The following is an 11,121-nucleotide window of genomic DNA, read 5'->3' as shown; positions in this document are numbered from 1 at the left end:
TATGTCCTCCTTCGTACCTTACTTGTTTTCATGCCAGTTATGAGGTGGGAAGGTGGTGAAGAATCACTAGTGAGTGAGTATAGAAGTTCAAAAGATTAGTGATGAGGATGAGGTGAGTGCCAGACATTGAGGGACATGCAATAAGGAGTGGTATAGTTTGTGAGCCTTTGGTGAGAAGTGTGCACTGGTAAAGAATGTTGGTGAATAGTGGCCCCATGAGACGTAAGCTGACTGAGAGGAGAAACTGATGCTTACCATTACAGAGCAGAGAAGATCATTGATCTTCTTGAACTGCTGTGCATTTCATTCAACCTGGGACTCAGCACTGACCCAAGTTGAGTCTTTCAGCGGTCTGCAGTTAAGAGGATGGACCAGCTCTCCACATAGGTCCACCAGTTCTCTAAGTGCTCGTGTCCAAAGTGGGAATGCTAACTTGCCTTACCAGGCCATATCCTCAGAGGTAAGGGGTCAGGGCCACAGTGTGAGGGGTAGTTCCTGGCATGCAATGTCTGAAGTGACATAGATTAGCTTAGATTCCCTAAGTGTGGAAGCAGGCCCTTCGGCACAACAAGTCCACACCAACCCTCCAAAGAGTAACCCACCCAGACCCATTTCCCTCTGACTAATGCACCTAACATTATGGGCAATTTAGCATGGCCAATTCACCTGACCTGCACATCTTTGGACTACGGGAGGAAAACGGAGCACCCGAAGGAAACCCACGCTGATATTGGGAGAATGTGCAAACTCCACACAGACAGTTGCCCGTGGCTAGAATTGAAACTGGGACCCTGGTGTTGTAAGGCAGCAGTGCTAACCACTGAGCCACCGTGCCATCCCAATAAAAAAAACGCGGTCCCCCACTACCACAAATTTTGCAGTCGAATATCCCGCATTTGGGGACTTCGCAGACGTCAGCACACCCAAAGTGCAATGGGATAGCCTCATCCTGGGAGAACCACCTTATTGATCATGGTATCTCCCCTGCCAGATAAGTATATGTAGCTGGGCTTTAAAGATTGCATTAGTGGCATGGATGTTAGGAGGTTTAGGCAGTGGCAAATGCTTCCACCTCTTCAGTTGCACGAGTCCCCAAGAAATGTGTCATAAAAGGCAGGGTGCTTAATTAATGAGGTGAAGCCGTGGACAATTGCAAGAGGAAAGTCCCTTGAAACCTTTTGGCACTATGAGGACAAAGTGACTGAGAGAAAATGGAGTCTCTTATCCTGAAATCTCACGCAAAAACATTTCCTAAAAATGGGAAAATTCAGCGTTCTGTTTGGTCAGGATATGTGGACAATTTATAGAAATTCTCTAGAATCTCGAAGCTTAATGGGTGATCTAACTGAAGTTTTCAAAATTATAACAGAAAATGACAGGGCAGATGCACCATTAGCACACATCTCTGAAGCAGAAGAAATTGGTGTCAGACATCCTAGCTCTGAGATAGTGATACTACCACTGCACTGCAAGACCCATTAAACATCACTGTGATAAGATTTATAAAAATGTATATATATGACCAGGATTGCATGTCAGGAACCCCTTTTTAAAAGTGGATGGACATCAGGTGAGCACAGGAATAGATTCTGCTGTGACACCTGCCATTGTCAATCTCTCGCACTCTCTTAACCACAACTCACATTCTGAAAGACAGCCAGCTATCAGTTTACCGGTTTCCCCGCAAACACAGTTAATGGACTACACAGCAAGTGACTTAAAATGCACAACTTTTGGCAATAACATTTTTTAATATTTTAAAATTAGAAACACACAAATATTTCATAAAATAAGAAGAATATTATGGTCCTTCTGTACAACAGTGAAACTCTGTAGACCTCATTAACAAACCAATTAACTCCAGTTTCCACTCCAGTACATAACACATGAATAGACCTGGGAATATTAGAGAAGTATTGCGTAATAACAGTAATATTGCAGTTCAAACAGTGATCATTCAATAGATACTCCAAACATTAAAAAAAATTGATAAATTACAACAGTAACTTTACAGACAATGTGGATTTTCCTTTTGTTTCAAATAGACAGAATATTGCTTAGCGAGCACAGCAAGTGACATTATTTACCATTAATAGGGTATATAATACTGTACATTCACACACGATATGCCTCCTCATTTGTACAATGTAAAGGTTTAACTGATTTACTTCATTTAAAAAAGCTACAACCAAAAATACCGTTCACAATTTGTTTGAGACATGAATACAAAAAATAACCACAGTATTAACTAAACACCCACGGAATCACCTGCATTAGAAGACAAGTTACATCTTGTTGCTACTAAGAAAAATATTTTGACTTACTTCTGTATGTAAAGGTAAAATCTAGACCTCAGAATACAAATAATCTCAATGTGCACATCATACGGAAAGTTCTCTGTTGTTTGGAGCAGGCAAACAGTTTTAAAGGAAGCTGAAAGGTAATATACAATTGCCGTTTTTTTTTCAAGAAGTAATCAAAAGTACAGTTCCCAAATATATCGCTTATTAATAAAATCATTAAATGTAGCTTTAGGCAGAGTTTAAAAAAAGTCACAACTTTTTTCTACCCATTTAACTGAAAATCAAAACTAGTAACTTAAAACTTAGTTGAATATATTTTAAAATAATGTTTCTCTTTGACATATTAAATTTTCGCCAATTTATTATGATCACGAAGCAAAGGAAACCCACGTCTCCGATCGGGTGTATAAGGTTCCAAAAAGGGAGGGCGAACAGCCAGATATCTTGTTACATATTGGCTCTAATGATATAGCCAGGAAGAGGATCGAAGGTATAAAAAGTGATTTCAGGGAGTTAGGATGGAAGCTGCAAAGCAGGACGAACAGAGTAGTGTTCTCTAGTTTACTACCGGTTCCACGAGATAGCGAGGTGAGGAACAGGGAGTGGGCGCAGCTTAATATGTGGCTGCGCAGCTTGTGTAGGAGGGAGAGTTTCAGATATGTAGATAATTGGGATGCCTTCTAGGGAAGGTGGGACCTGTACATGAAGGACGGGTTGCATCTGAACAGGAAGGGGACCAATGTCCTGGGTGGAAGGTTTGCTCAAGTTGTTCGAGAGGGTTTAAACTAGTACGGCGGGGGGGATTGGGAACCTGAGCTGTATACCGGAGGTGAGAGTTGATGCAGATGAGGCAATAGCAAGAGGTAGACCAGCTAGTGTGAAGGATTTTCCTGGCAAGGAGCCAAGGTATCAGTTAAAGTGTGTTTCCTTTAACGCAAGGAGTATCAGGAATAAAAGTGACGAACTTAGAGCATGGATCAGTACCTGGTGCTATGATGTTGTGGCCATAACAGAGACATGGATTTCTCAGGGGCAGGAATGGTTGCTGGATGTTCCAGGGTTTACAGCATTTAAAAAGAATAGAGGGGGGGGAGGGAAAGAGGAGGGGATGTAGCACTACTAATCAGAGAGGGTATCACAGCTCCAGAAGCTTCCATTGTCGAGGAAGATCTGCCTACCGAGTCAGTATGGGTGGAAATTAGGAACAGCAAGGGAGCAGTCACCTCTTTAGGGGTTGACTACAGGCCCCCCAATAGCAGCAGGGAGATGAGAGAAAGTATAGGTCAGCAGATTTTGAAAACATGTGGTCGGCGTAGGGTTGTTGTAATGGGTGACTTTAACTTTCCCAATATTGATTGGAACTTCCTTCGAGCAGAAGATTTGAATGAAGCTGTTTTTGTAAGGTGTGTTCAGGAGGGTTTCCTAACTCAGTACGTTGACAGACCAATGAGGGGAAGAGGCCATTCTAGACTTAGTGCTTGGAAACGAGCTGGGGCAGGTATCAGATCTTGTGGTGGGAGAGCATTTTTGGGATAGTGACCACAACTGCCTCACATTCTACATAGTTATGGAGAAGGAGAGGATTAGGAAAAATGGGAGGATATTTAATTGGAGAAGAGGAAACTATGATGTGAGTAGACATGAGTTAGGAAGCATGGATTGGGAGCAATTGTTCCATGGTAAAGGCACTATAGACATGTGGAGACTGTTTAAGGAACAGTTGTTGCAAGTGATGAATAAATATGTCCCTCTGAGACAGGCAAAAAGTGGTAAGATAAAGGAACCTTGGATGACGAGAACGGTGGAGCTTCTCGTCAAAAGGAAGAAGGTAGCTTACATAAGGTGGAGGAAGATAGAGTCAATCTCAGCTCTAGAGGATTACAAGCAGGTGAGGAAGGAGCTTAAAAATGGTCTGAGGAGAGCCAGGATGGGGCACGAGAAAGGTTTGGCAGAACGGATTAGGGAGAACACAAAGGCTTTTTACACTTATGTGAGGAATTAGAGAATGGTCAAAGAAAAAGTAGGGCCGATCAGGGATAGCATAGGGAACTTGTGTGTGGAGTCTGAGGAGGTAGGGGAAGCCCTAAATGAGTTTTTTGCTTCTGTCTTTACAAAAGAAATGAAGTTTGTAGTGAGTGAAACCTTTGAAGAGCAGGTGTGCATGCTGGAATGGATAGAGATAGAGGAAGCTGACGTGCTGAAAATTTTGTCAAACATTAAGATTGACAAGTCGCCAGGCCTGGACCAGATTTGTCCTCGGCTGCTTTGGGAAACGAGAAATGTAATTGCTTCGCCACTTGCGAAGATCTTTTCATCTTCGCTTTCCACTGGAGTTGTACCTGAGGACTGGAGAGAGGCAAATGTAATTCCTCTCTTCAAGAAAGCAATTACAGACCAGTAAGTCTCACGTCTGTCGTCTGCAAGGTGTTAGAATGGATTATGAGGGATGGGATTTATGACCATCTGGAAGAGCATGGCTTGATTAAATGCAGTCAACACGGCTTTGTGAGGGGCAGGTCATGCCTCACAAACCTTATCGAGTTCTTTGAGGATGTAACTAGAAAAGTTGATGAGGGTCGAGCTGTGGATGTGGTGTATATGGACTTCAGCAGGTATTTGATAAGGTTCCCCATGGTAGGCTCATTCAGAAGGTCAGGAGGAGTGGGATACAGGGGAACTTAGCTGTCTGGATACAGAATTGGCTGGCCAACAGAAGACAGCGAGTGGTAGTCGAAGGAAAATATTCTGCCTGGAAGTCTGTGGTGTGTGGCGTTCCACAGGGCTCTGTCCTTGGGCCTCTATTGTTTGTAATTTTTATTAATGACTTGGATGGGGGGATTGAAGGATGGGTCAGCAAGTTTGCAGATGACAGAAAGATTGGAGGTGTCATTGACAGTATAGAGGGCTGTTTTAGGCTGCAGCGGGACATTGACAGGATGCAGAGATAGGCTGAGAGGTGGCAGATGGAGTTCAACATGGATAAATGCGAGGTGATGCATTTTGGAAGGTCAAATTTGAAAGCTGAGTACAGGATTAAGGATAGGATTCTTGGCAGTTTGGAGGAACAGAGGGATCTTGGTGTGCAGGTACATAGATCCCTTAAAATGGCCAACCAAATGGACAGGGTTGTTAAGAAAGCATATGGTGTTTTGGCTTTCATTAACAGGGGTTTTGAGTTCTTGTTGCAGCTCTATAAAACTTTGGTTAGACCGCACTTGGAATACTGCGTCCAGTTCTGGTCGCCCTATTATAAGAAAGATGTGGATGCTTTGGAGAGGGTTCAGAGGAGGTTTACCAGGATGCTGCCTTGACTGGAGGGCTTATCTTATGAGGAGAGGTTGATTGAGCTCGGGCTTTTTTCATTGGAGAAAAGGAGAAGAAGAGGGGACCTAATTGAGATATACAAGATAATGAGAGTCAATAGCCAGAGACTATTTCCCAGGGCAGAAATGACTAACACGAGGGGTCATAGTTTTAAGCTGGTTGGAGGAAAGTACAGAGGGGATGGCAGAGGCAGATTCTTTACACAGAGAGTTGTGAGAGGATGGAATGCGTTGCCAGCAGCACTTGTGGAGGCAGGGTCATTAGGGACATTTAAGAGACTCCTGGACATGCATATGGTCACAAAAAATTGAGGGTGCATACATGAGGATCAGTGGTCGACACAACATCGTGGGCTGAAGGGCCTGTTCTGTGCTGTACTGTTCTATGTTCTATGTTCTAGGTTTTATGTTCAACTTGCTTTACTTTCTCATTTATATTTTCCTTTCTTATCCTATCCTGAAAATGTCAACTCATTTCTGTCAGCTAGTATTTTGCCAGCCTCCGCATTCTGTCCTAAATGGCCATTCATCACCTGTAAATTTTAATGGAGAGCTTTGGGGTGCTATTTGACCACTGAAGTATCACAGTTTTCAACAGGATTATTTGATAATAATCAGGAGAGCTTTCCTTGGCTTGGGAATATTCCTCTCCCCAAACAAGTTGAAGTCAATTCTCTTTCTATACAATACTTGCAATTACTCCAATCAAAACAACAGATTGAGAATTACTCTTGGGAGCTTATGGTCTACATGCTTTGATTCCATATTACAAGTACAAAATGATTGAAGAAGCTCAGATTGTATACTCTTTAGGATATACACACAGGCAAATCTCCCAGGTTGATAGAACAGATGTGAATTGATACATTATGGATAAAGAACTTTTTTTGACCAATAGTAACTACAGGAGGGATTCCATAAACCATTGCTCTCAGCAGATGGGAACATTCCCAAACGATGCACTTAGGGAATTGTAGATGAGCAACCTGTGAAATTCCACCCATTCGCTTTAAGAAATGGAGGATTTTTGACTGATCGCTATGGATTTTGAGCACTCTATCCAGCTAGAAGGCCAAGCCTCAGAATGGCCCCTTATATCTCAGTAGTCTTCAGAAACTTTCCACAGCTCTGGTGATTCACACTGAAAGTATCCAAAACTCTTTGTTGCTTTCATTGTACTGTACAAAACCCGGGTGAGTGAAGCAATTGCAATTTTTTTTTCTCCCTGAAAGACTGTATGTTAATGTTAGGAGAAAGTGAGGACTGCAAATGCTGGAGGTCAATGTCAAGAGTGTGGTGCTGGAAAAAGCACAGCAGGTCAGCCAACCTTTGAGAAGCCGGAAAATCAACGTTTCGGGCATAAGCCCTTCCTGCTCCTCCGATGCTGCCTGACCTGCAGTGCTTTTCCAGCACCACACTTTTGACTCTGTATGTTAATGTTACGCAGGTTCAAAACATCTTTCCGAAAACCAGCAGCTACATAATTTGAAAGCAACTGTGTCTGTCAGATATGGATATCATTAGTAACTACAGCATTGAATATGCCTTACAGCTGGGTGGACGTAATGTTTGAATGGGATTTGTTTGATGACTTGCCCAGGAGTGCTTATGCAGGTGTAGTAAGAAATTTGTAAGGCAAATGATACATTTTTATTGAAGGAGTATTTCAAGTAAAGAGGTTTAGCATAAATTGCATAACCTATTAGTGAGAGCGCACCTGCAGTGCTCTGTGCAGTTCTGTTCTCCATGCCTAAGGATGTATACTCTTGCCATTGAAGAAGTGCAGCAGAGGTTCACTAGACTGATTCCGAGGCTGGTGGGCACAGGATAGTGAAATGGCTGGTCTGCAGTCTCTGGAGTTTGGAAGAATGTGACAATCTTATTGAAACTTACAAAATTCTTGAAGTTTGAAAAATAATAAATGCAGAACAGACCTTTGTTTTCCCCTGCTATGAGACCAGGGACACAGACTTAGAATAAAAGATTAGCCATGCAAGGCTGAGATGAGAAGGAACGTCTTTACTCAGAGGTGATGAATCCTCAGAATTCTCTACAGCTCAGGCATTAAGTAAATCCAAGACAGAAACCAAGAGATTTTTTGTTAATAATGACAACAAGGGATATGGAGATCATATGGCCACCACTTAGTGGAACCACATCTGGCATATTGTGAGCAGTTTTGGTCTCCTTACTTGAGGAAAGATATTATGGTTATTGAAATAACACACTGGAGATTTACCAGGCTGATTGATGGGATGGCAGGACTGACCTATGAAGAGTATCTGGATCATAGAGTCAATAGAGATGTACAGCACAGAAACAGACCCTTCGGTCCAACTCGTCCATGTCGGCCTGATAGCCTAACCCCAATCTAGTCCTACCTGCCTTTTAAATGTTGCAATGGTACTACCCCACTTCCTCTGGCAGCTCATTCCATACACATTCCATACCACCATCTGCATGAAAAAAGTTGCCCCTTAGGTCTCTTTTATATCTTTCCCCTCTCACCCTAAACCTATGCCCCTCTAGTTCTGGACTCCCCCACCCCGGAAGAGACTTTGCCGATTTATCCTATCCATGATTTTATAGACCTTTATAAGGATAAGTTAGGATTTCTTTCACTGAAGTTGAGAAGGATGAGAGGAAATCTTGCAGACACCTTGAGCATTCCAGTGTGTTTCCAGTGACTGGAGAGTTTAGTAGCTGGGGTCACAGTTTAAGCATAAGAGGTAAGCTGTTTAGGACTGAGATAAAGATAAATGTCTTCACCCAGCAAGTGATGAGCCAGTGGAATTCTCTGTCACAGAAGGCAGGTGAGACCAAAACACTAAATGTTTTCAAGGAGCAGTTAGGCATAGTTCTTATGGCTGAAGGGATCAATGATATGGAGACAATGTGGGAGTGGGATACTGAGTTGGATGATATTGTTGAATGGTGGAGCAAATTTGAAGAGCCAAATGGCTTACTCCTGATTCTATTCTCTGGGTTTTTATAATTGTGAAAGAAAGTCACATTTAGTAGATGATCAAACCATGCTTTTGAATAGCAGAGCAGGCTTGAATGGTCTACTTCTATACTCCTATGTCTTTAATGCAAATGAGAAAACAACTAATGATTTCCACAGTACCTCAGATTAAGAGATTGAATTTTCTAATAATGCAGGGGTTGGGGAATGACTTGATAACTGAGAAGGATACACAGTCTAAGGAACTGACTTTTTTGTTCTGACTGTGGTTTCCAAATTGGAAGATGGTCTCATTATAATGACTTCACTGTGCACTAAAAGAATGATTCAGAGATTTGTAAACAAATAGTTTTAAATCTTTACTATAAAACTGAAAGACTAAATATTTCAAATGGAAATGTAATCAGTTATGTTTAAGTTCTAATCAAAATAACATTAGGCAACTTGAATAGGACATCCAAGTATAATATATATATTAGGAATGCTTTAAAATGATTAAATGATTGTAGAAAATGATTTTTTTCTTCAGCCTAAGATAATTCGCAACAATTTGAATTCATATAGTGCATCTTAAAGAGAAAATCATGCAAATGTGTGTCATTGAGTTATGAGAAATGAATACTGAGATAAAGAAGAAAACAGTAGAAGGTAGTTAGATTTAAAAATTCAACTGTATGACGGTGCTTTAAGCAGGAATCGGAGGTGAAAGGAAGAGGGAGACTTAGGCATTTGCAATGAGTTTCCAACAGAGAGACAAATGATGGTGTGAGGGAAGGGTGAGGAGAGTTGGGGTGGTGATGATGTTCATTGTAGCATGGGGTGGTGACAGCATGCATGATAGGTGAAAGTGAGGACTGCAGATGCTGTAGATTAGAGTCGAGAGTGTGGTGCTGGAAAAGCACAGCAGGTCAGGCAGCATCCGAGGAGGAGGAGAATCAATGTTTCATTTAGAAGCCTTTCATCAGGAATCGCAAAATGCATGATATCCGAGTTGGGGGAAGAGAAAGCATGCAGAGTATGATCTGTACCCAAACTCTAGTGCGTATTGAGATACATCGATTCCCCCATAGTTATTGTTTTAGCATCGAAGCTTGACAGGTTGAATTAAACAAATTTACTTCTCTCAAAAAGCTGAAGTCTTAAATATAGGCCTACTGCTACATGCAGTGGAAGGGTTCAAAATGTTTTTGCTTCATTTTCATAATATACAGATTATGGAGGAAGACTTTCTATGTGCACCTATTACAGTAGAACTATAAAGAATGCATTTACAGAGTAATATTAAAATTGTATGCAAAGGAAAGCTCATGTTTATGTTCACATCAAACCTCTCACCCCCAGGTTTAATAGTTCTGGATATGCCAGGGGATGTTCTTTCTCATTTGCTTTTAAGAAGCACTGGAATGTATCTAAGACTAAAAGTGGCAAGAACAGATCGTTTGGTTAGCGGAAAATTGTGATGGCATGTAAGGATTGGTACGTATGTGGTTAAACAAGTAAACAAGTAATGCAGCTCCAGGGTTGAGGCAGTCAAAAGGTAAAAAACAAAATTACCACTTCTAGATGATTTGAGTTAACCTCCATCTAAAAGGGACCTTGCAACTCAATTTTTCTTGGTGCCCTCATGTATAACTTAAAACCATTGGTACATATGTTACTGTTTGAGAATGATGCACAAATGTTTACAGTTCTATTTATCCACAGGGCTTAGTTTTCATTCAGGAGAAAATGATTTTGTAGAGTTCCAAAGAAAACATCTGTTTTGTAAAACTATACAATTATTGATCATTGCTAAATGCAGCCCACAGCAATCATACATTTACAGCAATTGTATACCATTTCATCTGTTTCATTCAAATTAAATCTATAATTGAATCTTTTTTACAATGATAATTCACATTACATATATAGAGATTTTTAAAATTTGTTACAAAGTTAAAAATACAATAAAAAACAATGTTTTAAAAGTAACCCCTTCCAGGGATTTGTTTTAAAAAATGATCTTCAATATATTAACTGACCAAGTATATAGGATGGGTCCAATATTAGTCACTGGAAGCAATATCTTTTTACTATTGGCTAGCACTGGAAATACAGTATAAAACAAAATCTATAAAAGAATGTCTCTATATTTAAGTATCAGCAACACTCTCTGCAATCCTTCATTTACATCAGTTTAATCACTGATCCACAAATGAACGTTTTCCGTAATTTTAATGAAAAACATTGAAGTACAATTGGATTGTCTGGGTTGTACTTATATTTAAAATTCTAGTAAAATTATTAATTGGAGGCTTTTTTCCCCTAAATTTGTTCACTGATTACTGAAAGGCATGTATGAAAGAGATGCATTGACTGCATGGTGATTGATGTATATAAATCGATTCAGTGAATGGAGTAGGACATCTCTATTTTAGGGAAAAGATTAAACAAGGCTGTGGTGGTAACACAACACAAATACTCTAGTAATATTAAGCATTAATTCAAAATGTATATTTTTACATGTCTGTGGGGATTATTTGTGAGGGTA

General features: G+C 40.7%; 1 protein-coding gene and 1 non-coding gene across 2 annotated transcripts in view; both read right to left on the bottom strand.

Annotated features, from left to right (window-relative positions):
* Window positions 1-843: 843 nt before the first annotated feature.
* LOC132831061 (U1 spliceosomal RNA) lies at window positions 844-999 on the bottom strand. The gene has a single exon (XR_009646474.1). It is a non-coding gene; the product is annotated as a U1 spliceosomal RNA (small nuclear RNA).
* Window positions 1,000-2,351: 1,352 nt separating this feature from the next.
* Window positions 2,352-11,121, bottom strand: part of LOC132830689 (MAGUK p55 subfamily member 2-like) — a 196,488-nt gene continuing 187,718 nt past the window's right edge. The window contains exon 10 of the mRNA XM_060848494.1: window positions 2,352-2,433. The gene's annotated coding sequence lies outside the window, so the exon portion shown is untranslated. The remainder of the gene's footprint in view (window positions 2,434-11,121) is intronic.

Source organism: Hemiscyllium ocellatum, chromosome 32 (assembly GCF_020745735.1).
Source record: "Hemiscyllium ocellatum isolate sHemOce1 chromosome 32, sHemOce1.pat.X.cur, whole genome shotgun sequence".
Classification (NCBI taxonomy): Eukaryota; Metazoa; Chordata; class Chondrichthyes; order Orectolobiformes; family Hemiscylliidae; genus Hemiscyllium; species Hemiscyllium ocellatum.
This window is presented reverse-complemented; position numbering and strand designations above follow the sequence as displayed.